At 47.1% G+C, this 7,500-nt stretch overlaps 23 non-coding genes and 3 pseudogenes across 23 annotated transcripts in view; all 26 read right to left on the bottom strand.

Annotated features, from left to right (window-relative positions):
- Nucleotides 1-88, bottom strand: part of LOC146242807 (5S ribosomal RNA) — a 119-nt gene extending 31 nt beyond the window's left edge. The window contains exon 1 of the ribosomal RNA XR_014737469.1: nt 1-88. This exon is cut by the window's left edge and continues 31 nt beyond it. This is a non-coding gene — a ribosomal RNA (5S ribosomal RNA).
- A 188-nt stretch (nt 89-276) lies between these two features.
- LOC146242806 (5S ribosomal RNA) lies at nt 277-395 on the bottom strand. Its single transcript, XR_014740350.1, has one exon. It is a non-coding gene; the product is annotated as a 5S ribosomal RNA (ribosomal RNA).
- Nucleotides 396-589: 194 nt separating this feature from the next.
- On the bottom strand, nt 590-708 carry LOC146242805 (5S ribosomal RNA; annotated as a pseudogene).
- A 168-nt stretch (nt 709-876) lies between these two features.
- On the bottom strand, nt 877-995 carry LOC146242804 (5S ribosomal RNA). Its single transcript, XR_014737468.1, has one exon. It is a non-coding gene; the product is annotated as a 5S ribosomal RNA (ribosomal RNA).
- Nucleotides 996-1,167: 172 nt separating this feature from the next.
- On the bottom strand, nt 1,168-1,286 carry LOC146242803 (5S ribosomal RNA). The gene has a single exon (XR_014737466.1). It is a non-coding gene; the product is annotated as a 5S ribosomal RNA (ribosomal RNA).
- A 176-nt stretch (nt 1,287-1,462) lies between these two features.
- Nucleotides 1,463-1,581, bottom strand: LOC146242802 (5S ribosomal RNA). Its single transcript, XR_014737465.1, has one exon. It is a non-coding gene; the product is annotated as a 5S ribosomal RNA (ribosomal RNA).
- A 174-nt stretch (nt 1,582-1,755) lies between these two features.
- LOC146242801 (5S ribosomal RNA) lies at nt 1,756-1,874 on the bottom strand. The gene has a single exon (XR_014737464.1). It is a non-coding gene; the product is annotated as a 5S ribosomal RNA (ribosomal RNA).
- Nucleotides 1,875-2,064: 190 nt separating this feature from the next.
- Nucleotides 2,065-2,183, bottom strand: LOC146242800 (5S ribosomal RNA). Its single transcript, XR_014740349.1, has one exon. It is a non-coding gene; the product is annotated as a 5S ribosomal RNA (ribosomal RNA).
- A 190-nt stretch (nt 2,184-2,373) lies between these two features.
- LOC146242799 (5S ribosomal RNA) lies at nt 2,374-2,492 on the bottom strand. Its single transcript, XR_014737463.1, has one exon. It is a non-coding gene; the product is annotated as a 5S ribosomal RNA (ribosomal RNA).
- Nucleotides 2,493-2,666: 174 nt separating this feature from the next.
- Nucleotides 2,667-2,785, bottom strand: LOC146242798 (5S ribosomal RNA). The gene has a single exon (XR_014737462.1). It is a non-coding gene; the product is annotated as a 5S ribosomal RNA (ribosomal RNA).
- A 190-nt stretch (nt 2,786-2,975) lies between these two features.
- On the bottom strand, nt 2,976-3,094 carry LOC146242797 (5S ribosomal RNA). The gene has a single exon (XR_014740348.1). It is a non-coding gene; the product is annotated as a 5S ribosomal RNA (ribosomal RNA).
- Nucleotides 3,095-3,282: 188 nt separating this feature from the next.
- Nucleotides 3,283-3,401, bottom strand: LOC146242796 (5S ribosomal RNA). Its single transcript, XR_014737461.1, has one exon. It is a non-coding gene; the product is annotated as a 5S ribosomal RNA (ribosomal RNA).
- Nucleotides 3,402-3,593: 192 nt separating this feature from the next.
- Nucleotides 3,594-3,712, bottom strand: LOC146242795 (5S ribosomal RNA). Its single transcript, XR_014740383.1, has one exon. It is a non-coding gene; the product is annotated as a 5S ribosomal RNA (ribosomal RNA).
- A 164-nt stretch (nt 3,713-3,876) lies between these two features.
- Nucleotides 3,877-3,995, bottom strand: LOC146242794 (5S ribosomal RNA). The gene has a single exon (XR_014737459.1). It is a non-coding gene; the product is annotated as a 5S ribosomal RNA (ribosomal RNA).
- A 174-nt stretch (nt 3,996-4,169) lies between these two features.
- LOC146242793 (5S ribosomal RNA) lies at nt 4,170-4,288 on the bottom strand. Its single transcript, XR_014737458.1, has one exon. It is a non-coding gene; the product is annotated as a 5S ribosomal RNA (ribosomal RNA).
- Nucleotides 4,289-4,466: 178 nt separating this feature from the next.
- On the bottom strand, nt 4,467-4,585 carry LOC146242792 (5S ribosomal RNA; annotated as a pseudogene).
- Nucleotides 4,586-4,759: 174 nt separating this feature from the next.
- On the bottom strand, nt 4,760-4,878 carry LOC146242791 (5S ribosomal RNA). Its single transcript, XR_014737457.1, has one exon. It is a non-coding gene; the product is annotated as a 5S ribosomal RNA (ribosomal RNA).
- A 174-nt stretch (nt 4,879-5,052) lies between these two features.
- LOC146242790 (5S ribosomal RNA) lies at nt 5,053-5,171 on the bottom strand. The gene has a single exon (XR_014737456.1). It is a non-coding gene; the product is annotated as a 5S ribosomal RNA (ribosomal RNA).
- A 186-nt stretch (nt 5,172-5,357) lies between these two features.
- Nucleotides 5,358-5,476, bottom strand: LOC146242789 (5S ribosomal RNA). The gene has a single exon (XR_014737454.1). It is a non-coding gene; the product is annotated as a 5S ribosomal RNA (ribosomal RNA).
- A 172-nt stretch (nt 5,477-5,648) lies between these two features.
- LOC146242788 (5S ribosomal RNA) lies at nt 5,649-5,767 on the bottom strand. The gene has a single exon (XR_014737773.1). It is a non-coding gene; the product is annotated as a 5S ribosomal RNA (ribosomal RNA).
- Nucleotides 5,768-5,939: 172 nt separating this feature from the next.
- LOC146242787 (5S ribosomal RNA) lies at nt 5,940-6,058 on the bottom strand. The gene has a single exon (XR_014737453.1). It is a non-coding gene; the product is annotated as a 5S ribosomal RNA (ribosomal RNA).
- Nucleotides 6,059-6,242: 184 nt separating this feature from the next.
- LOC146242786 (5S ribosomal RNA) lies at nt 6,243-6,361 on the bottom strand. Its single transcript, XR_014737452.1, has one exon. It is a non-coding gene; the product is annotated as a 5S ribosomal RNA (ribosomal RNA).
- A 174-nt stretch (nt 6,362-6,535) lies between these two features.
- Nucleotides 6,536-6,644, bottom strand: LOC146242785 (5S ribosomal RNA; annotated as a pseudogene).
- Nucleotides 6,645-6,824: 180 nt separating this feature from the next.
- Nucleotides 6,825-6,943, bottom strand: LOC146242784 (5S ribosomal RNA). The gene has a single exon (XR_014740392.1). It is a non-coding gene; the product is annotated as a 5S ribosomal RNA (ribosomal RNA).
- A 186-nt stretch (nt 6,944-7,129) lies between these two features.
- On the bottom strand, nt 7,130-7,248 carry LOC146242783 (5S ribosomal RNA). Its single transcript, XR_014737761.1, has one exon. It is a non-coding gene; the product is annotated as a 5S ribosomal RNA (ribosomal RNA).
- Nucleotides 7,249-7,420: 172 nt separating this feature from the next.
- The window catches only part of LOC146242782 (5S ribosomal RNA), a 119-nt gene continuing 39 nt past the window's right edge, over nt 7,421-7,500 (bottom strand). The window contains exon 1 of the ribosomal RNA XR_014737451.1: nt 7,421-7,500. This exon is cut by the window's right edge and continues 39 nt beyond it. This is a non-coding gene — a ribosomal RNA (5S ribosomal RNA).

Here is a 7,500-nt window from a genome sequence, read left to right as displayed (position 1 = left end):
TCCCATCCAAGTACTAACCAGGCCCGACCCTGCTTAGCTTCCGAGATCAGACGAGATCGGGCGTTGCCAGGCTGGTATGGCCGTACGAAATAAGTTGACAACCATAGGCTACTTATCCATATACAGATTTAGCAATTGACAATGCAAGGTAGTCTCTCTCTCTCTCTCTCTCTCTCTCTCTCTCTCGTGTCAAAATGAAAACAGCTTCCAGCCCCTTTCATGAAGGACTACTTGTGCATATTGCAAGATGTCAGTTTCTAAGTGAATGAGCAAAAGAGCATACAGCACCTGGTATTCCCAGGCGGTCTCCCATCCAAGTACTAACCAGGCCCGACCCTGCTTAGCTTCCGAGATCAGACGAGATCGGGCGTTGCCAGGCTGGTATGGCCGTACTAAATAAGTTGACAACCATAGGCTACTTATCCATATACAGATTTAGCAATTGACAATGCAAGGTAGTCTCTCTCTCTCTCTCCCTCTCTCTCTCTCTCTCTCTCTCGTGTCAAAATGAAAACAGCTTCCAGCCCCTTTCATGAAGGACTACTTGTGCATATTGCAAGATGTCAGTTTCTAAGTGAATGAGCAAAAGAGCATACAGCACCTGGTATTCCCAGGCGGTCTCCCATCCAAGTACTAACCAGGCCCGACCCTGCTTAGCTTCCGAGATCAGACGAGATCTGGCGTGGCCAGGCTGGTATGGCCGTACGAAATAAGTTGACAACCATAGGCTACTTATCCATATACAGATTTAGCAATTGACAATGCAAGGTGGTCTCTCTCTCTCTCGTGTCAAAATGAAAACAGCTTCCAGCCCCTTTCATGAAGGACTACTTGTGCATATTGCAAGATGTCAGTTTCTAAGTGAATGAGCAAAAGAGCATACAGCACCTGGTATTCCCAGGCGGTCTCCCATCCAAGTACTAACCAGGCCCGACCCTGCTTAGCTTCCGAGATCAGACGAGATCGGGCGTTGCCAGGCTGGTATGGCCGTACGAAATAAGTTGACAACCATAGGCTACTTATCCATATACAGATTTAGCAATTGACAATGCAAGGTGGTCTCTCTCTCTCTCTCTCGTGTCAAAATGAAAACAGCTTCCAGCCCCTTTCATGAAGGACTACTTGTGCATATTGCAAGATGTCAGTTTCTAAGTGAATGAGCAAAAGAGCATACAGCACCTGGTATTCCCAGGCGGTCTCCCATCCAAGTACTAACCAGGCCCGACCCTGCTTAGCTTCCGAGATCAGACGAGATCGGGCGTTGCCAGGCTGGTATGGCCGTACGAAATAAGTTGACAACCATAGGCTACTTATCCATATACAGATTTAGCAATTGACAATGCAAGGTGGTCTCTCTCTCTCTCTCTCTCTCGTGTCAAAATGAAAACAGCTTCCAGCCCCTTTCATGAAGGACTACTTGTGCATATTGCAAGATTTCAGTTTCTAAGTGAATGAGCAAAAGAGCATACAGCACCTGGTATTCCCAGGCGGTCTCCCATCCAAGTACTAACCAGGCCCGACCCTGCTTAGCTTCCGAGATCAGACGAGATCGGGCGTTGCCAGGCTGGTATGGCCGTACGAAATAAGTTGACAACCATAGGCTACTTATCCATATACAGATTTAGCAATTGACAATGCAAGGTGGTCTCTCTCTCTCTCTCTCTCGTGTCAAAATGAAAACAGCTTCCAGCCCCTTTCATGAAGGACTACTTGTGCATATTGCAAGATTTCAGTTTCTAAGTGAATGAGCAAAAGAGCATACAGCACCTGGTATTCCCAGGCGGTCTCCCATCCAAGTACTAACCAGGCCCGACCCTGCTTAGCTTCCGAGATCAGACGAGATCGGGCGTTGCCAGGCTGGTATGGCCGTACGAAATAAGTTGACAACCATAGGCTACTTATCCATATACAGATTTAGCAATTGAAAATGCAAGGTAGTCTCTCTCTCTCTCTCTCTCTCTCTCTCTCTCTCTCGTGTCAAAATGAAAACAGCTTCCAGCCCCTTTCATGAAGGACTACTTGTGCATATTGCAAGATGTCAGTTTCTAAGTGAATGAGCAAAAGAGCATACAGCACCTGGTATTCCCAGGCGGTCTCCCATCCAAGTACTAACCAGGCCCGACCCTGCTTAGCTTCCGAGATCAGACGAGATCGGGCGTTGCCAGGCTGGTATGGCCGTACTAAATAAGTTGACAACCATAGGCTACTTATCCATATACAGATTTAGCAATTGACAATGCAAGGTAGTCTCTCTCTCTCTCTCTCTCTCTCTCTCTCTCTCTCGTGTCAAAATGAAAACAGCTTCCAGCCCCTTTCATGAAGGACTACTTGTGCATATTGCAAGATGTCAGTTTCTAAGTGAATGAGCAAAAGAGCATACAGCACCTGGTATTCCCAGGCGGTCTCCCATCCAAGTACTAACCAGGCCCGACCCTGCTTAGCTTCCGAGATCAGACGAGATCGGGCGTTGCCAGGCTGGTATGGCCGTACGAAATAAGTTGACAACCATAGGCTACTTATCCATATACAGATTTAGCAATTGACAATGCAAGGTGGTCTCTCTCTCTCTCTCTCTCGTGTCAAAATGAAAACAGCTTCCAGCCCCTTTCATGAAGGACTACTTGTGCATATTGCAAGATTTCAGTTTCTAAGTGAATGAGCAAAAGAGCATACAGCACCTGGTATTCCCAGGCGGTCTCCCATCCAAGTACTAACCAGGCCCGACCCTGCTTAGCTTCCGAGATCAGACGAGATCGGGCGTTGCCAGGCTGGTATGGCCGTACGAAATAAGTTGACAACCATAGGCTACTTATCCATATACAGATTTAGCAATTGACAATGCAAGGTAGTCTCTCTCTCTCTCTCTCTCTCTCTCTCTCTCTCTCGTGTCAAAATGAAAACAGCTTCCAGCCCCTTTCATGAAGGACTACTTGTGCATATTGCAAGATGTCAGTTTCTAAGTGAATGAGCAAAAGAGCATACAGCACCTGGTATTCCCAGGCGGTCTCCCATCCAAGTACTAACCAGGCCCGACCCTGCTTAGCTTCCGAGATCAGACGAGATCGGGCGTTGCCAGGCTGGTATGGCCGTACTAAATAAGTTGACAACCATAGGCTACTTATCCATATACAGATTTAGCAATTGACAATGCAAGGTAGTCTCTCTCTCTCTCTCTCTCTCTCTCTCTCTCTCTCTCTCTCGTGTCAAAATGAAAACAGCTTCCAGCCCCTTTCATGAAGGACTACTTGTGCATATTGCAAGATTTCAGTTTCTAAGTGAATGAGCATACAGCACCTGGTATTCCCAGGCGGTCTCCCATCCAAGTACTAACCAGGCCCGACCCTGCTTAGCTTCCGAGATCAGACGAGATCGGGCGTTGCCAGGCTGGTATGGCCGTACGAAATAAGTTGACAACCATAGGCTACTTATCCATATACAGATTTAGCAATTGACAATGCAAGGTAGTCTCTCTCTCTCTCTCTCTCTCTCTCTCTCTCTCTCTCGTGTCAAAATGAAAACAGCTTCCAGCCCCTTTCATGAAGGACTACTTGTGCATATTGCAAGATTTCAGTTTCTAAGTGAATGAGCAAAAGAGCATACAGCACCTGGTATTCCCAGGCGGTCTCCCATCCAAGTACTAACCAGGCCCAACCCTGCTTAGCTTCCGAGATCAGACAAGATCGGGCGTTGCCAGGCTGGTATGGCCGTACGAAATAAGTTGACAACCATAGGCTACTTATCCATATACAGATTTAGCAATTGACAATGCAAGGTGGTCTCTCTCTCTCCCTCTCGTGTCAAAATGAAAACAGCTTCCAGCCCCTTTCATGAAGGACTACTTGTGCATATTGCAAGATTTCAGTTTCTAAGTGAATGAGCATACAGCACCTGGTATTCCCAGGCGGTCTCCCATCCAAGTACTAACCAGGCCCGACCCTGCTTAGCTTCCGAGATCAGACGAGATCGGGCGTTGCCAGGCTGGTATGGCCGTACGAAATAAGTTGACAACCATAGGCTACTTATCCATATACAGATTTAGCAATTGACAATGCAAGGTAGTCTCTCTCTCTCTCTCTCTCTCTCTCTCGTGTCAAAATGAAAACAGCTTCCAGCCCCTTTCATGAAGGACTACTTGTGCATATTGCAAGATTTCAGTTTCTAAGTGAATGAGCATACAGCACCTGGTATTCCCAGGCGGTCTCCCATCCAAGTACTAACCAGGCCCGACCCTGCTTAGCTTCCGAGATCAGACGAGATCGGGCGTTGCCAGGCTGGTATGGCCGTACGAAATATGTTGACAACCATAGGCTACTTATCCATATACAGATTTAGCAATTGACAATGCAAGGTGGTCTCTCTCTCTCTCTCTCTCTCTCGTGTCAAAATGAAAACAGTTTCCAGCCCCTTTCATGAAGGACTACTTGTGCATATTGCAAGATGTCAGTTTCTAAGTGAATGAGCAAAAGAGCATACAGCACCTGGTATTCCCAGGCGGTCTCCCATCCAAGTACTAACCAGGCCCGACCCTGCTTAGCTTCCGAGATCAGACGAGATCGGGCGTTGCCAGGCTGGTATGGCCTTACGAAATAAGTTGACAACCATAGGCTACTTATCCATATACAGATTTAGCAATTGACAATGCAAGGTAGTCTCTCTCTCTCTATCTCTCGTGTCAAAATGAAAACAGCTTCCAGCCCCTTTCATGAAGGACTACTTGTGCATATTGCAAGATGTCAGTTTCTAAGTGAATGAGCAAAAGAGCATACAGCACCTGGTATTCCCAGGCGGTCTCCCATCCAAGTACTAACCAGGCCCGACCCTGCTTAGCTTCCGAGATCAGACGAGATCGGGCGTTGCCAGGCTGGTATGGCCGTACGAAATAAGTTGACAACCATAGGCTACTTATCCATATACAGATTTAGCAATTGACAATGCAAGGTAGTCTCTCTCTCTCTATCTCTCGTGTCAAAATGAAAACAGCTTCCAGCCCCTTTCATGAAGGACTACTTGTGCATATTGCAAGATGTCAGTTTCTAAGTGAATGAGCAAAAGAGCATACAGCACCTGGTATTCCCAGGCGGTCTCCCATCCAAGTACTAACCAGGCCCGACCCTGCTTAGCTTCCGAGATCAGACGAGATCGGGCGTTGCCAGGCTGGTATGGCCGTACGAAATAAGTTGACAACCATAGGCTACTTATCCATATACAGATTTAGCAATTGACAATGCAAGGTAGTCTCTCTCTCTCTCTCTCTCTCTCTCTCTCTCGTGTCAAAATGAAAACAGCTTCCAGCCCCTTTCATGAAGGACTACTTGTGCATATTGCAAGATGTCAGTTTCTAAGTGAATGAGCAAAAGAGCATACAGCACCTGGTATTCCCAGGCGGTCTCCCATCCAAGTACTAACCAGGCCCGACCCTGCTTAGCTTCCGAGATCAGACGAGATCGGGCGTTGCCAGGCTGGTATGGCCGTACGAAATAAGTTGACAACCATAGGCTACTTATCCATATACAGATTTGGCAATTGACAATGCAAGGTGGTCTCTCTCTCTCTCTCTCGTGTCAAAATGAAAACAGCTTCCAGCCCCTTTCATGAAGGACTACTTGTGCATATTGCAAGATTTCAGTTTCTAAGTGAATGAGCAAAAGAGCATACAGCACCTGGTATTCCCAGGCGGTCTCCCATCCAAGTACTAACCAGGCCCAACCCTGCTTAGCTTCCGAGATCAGACGAGATCGGGCGTTGCCAGGCTGGTATGGCCGTACGAAATAAGTTGACAACCATAGGCTACTTATCCATATACAGATTTAGCAATTGACAATGCAAGGTGGTCTCTCTCTCTCTCTCTCTCCCTCTCGTGTCAAAATGAAAACAGCTTCCAGCCCCTTTCATGAAGGACTACTTGTGCATATTGCAAGATTTCAGTTTCTAAGTGAATGAGCATACAGCACCTGGTATTCCCAGGCGGTCTCCCATCCAAGTACTAACCAGGCCCGACCCTGCTTAGCTTCCGAGATCAGACGAGATCGGGCGTTGCCAGGCTGGTATGGCCGTACGAAATAAGTTGACAACCATAGGCTACTTATCCATATACAGATTTAGCAATTGACAATGCAAGGTGGTCTCTCTCTCTCTCTCTCTCTCTCTCTCTCGTGTCAAAATGAAAACAGTTTCCAGCCCCTTTCATGAAGGACTACTTGTGCATATTGCAAGATGTCAGTTTCTAAGTGAATGAGCAAAAGAGCATACAGCACCTGGTATTCCCAGGCGGTCTCCCATCCAAGTACTAACCAGGCCCGACCCTGCTTAGCTTCCGAGATCAGACGAGATCGGGCGTTGCCAGGCTGGTATGGCCGTACGAAATAAGTTGACAACCATAGGCTACTTATCCATATACAGATTTAGCAATTGACAATGCAAGGTAGTCTCTCTCTCTCTATCTCTCGTGTCAAAATGAAAACAGCTTCCAGCCCCTTTCATGAAGGACTACTTGTGCATATTGCAAGATGTCAGTTTCTAAGTGAATGAGCAAAAGAGCATACAGCACCTGGTATTCCCAGGCGGTCTCCCATCCAAGTACTAACCAGGCCCGACCCTGCTTAGCTTCCGAGATCAGGCGTTGCCAGGCTGGTATGGCCGTACGAAATAAGTTGACAACCATAGGCTACTTATCCATATACAGATTTAGCAATTGACAATGCAAGGTGGTGTCTCTCTCTCTCTCTCTCTCTCTCGTGTCAAAATGAATACAGCTTCCAGCCCCTTTCATGAAGGACTACTTGTGCATATTGCAAGATTTCAGTTTCTAAGTGAATGAGCAAAAGAGCATACAGCACCTGGTATTCCCAGGCGGTCTCCCATCCAAGTACTAACCAGGCCCGACCCTGCTTAGCTTCCGAGATCAGACGAGATCGGGCATGGCCAGGCTGGTATGGCCGTACGAAATACGTTGACAACCATAGGCTACTTATCCATATACAGATTTAGCAATTGACAATGCAAGGTAGTCTCTCTCTCTCTCTCTCTCTCTCTCTCTCTCGTGTCAAAATGAAAACAGCTTCCAGCCCCTTTCATGAAGGACTACTTGTGCATATTGCAAGATTTCAGTTTCTAAGTGAATGAGCAAAAGAGCATACAGCACCTGGTATTCCCAGGCGGTCTCCCATCCAAGTACTAACCAGGCCCAACCCTGCTTAGCTTCCGAGATCAGACGAGATCGGGCGTTGCCAGGCTGGTATGGCCGTACGAAATAAGTTGACAACCATAGGCTACTTATCCATATACAGATTTAGCAATTGACAATGCAAGGTGGTCTCTCTCTCTCTCTCTCTCCCTCTCGTGTCAAAATGAAAACAGCTTCCAGCCCCTTTCATGAAGGACTACTTGTGCATATTGCAAGATTTCAGTTTCTAAGTGAATGAGCATACAGCACCTGGTATTCCCAGGCGGTCTCCCATCCAAGTACTAACCAGGCCCGACCCTGCTTAGCTTCCGAGATCA

This window comes from Hypomesus nipponensis, chromosome 20, assembly GCF_054491055.1.
Source record: "Hypomesus nipponensis isolate SF chromosome 20, ASM5449105v1, whole genome shotgun sequence".
NCBI lineage: Eukaryota > Metazoa > Chordata > Actinopteri > Osmeriformes > Osmeridae > Hypomesus > Hypomesus nipponensis.
The sequence above is the reverse complement of the archived record's forward strand: the minus strand, read 5'-3'. Positions and strand labels throughout refer to the sequence as shown.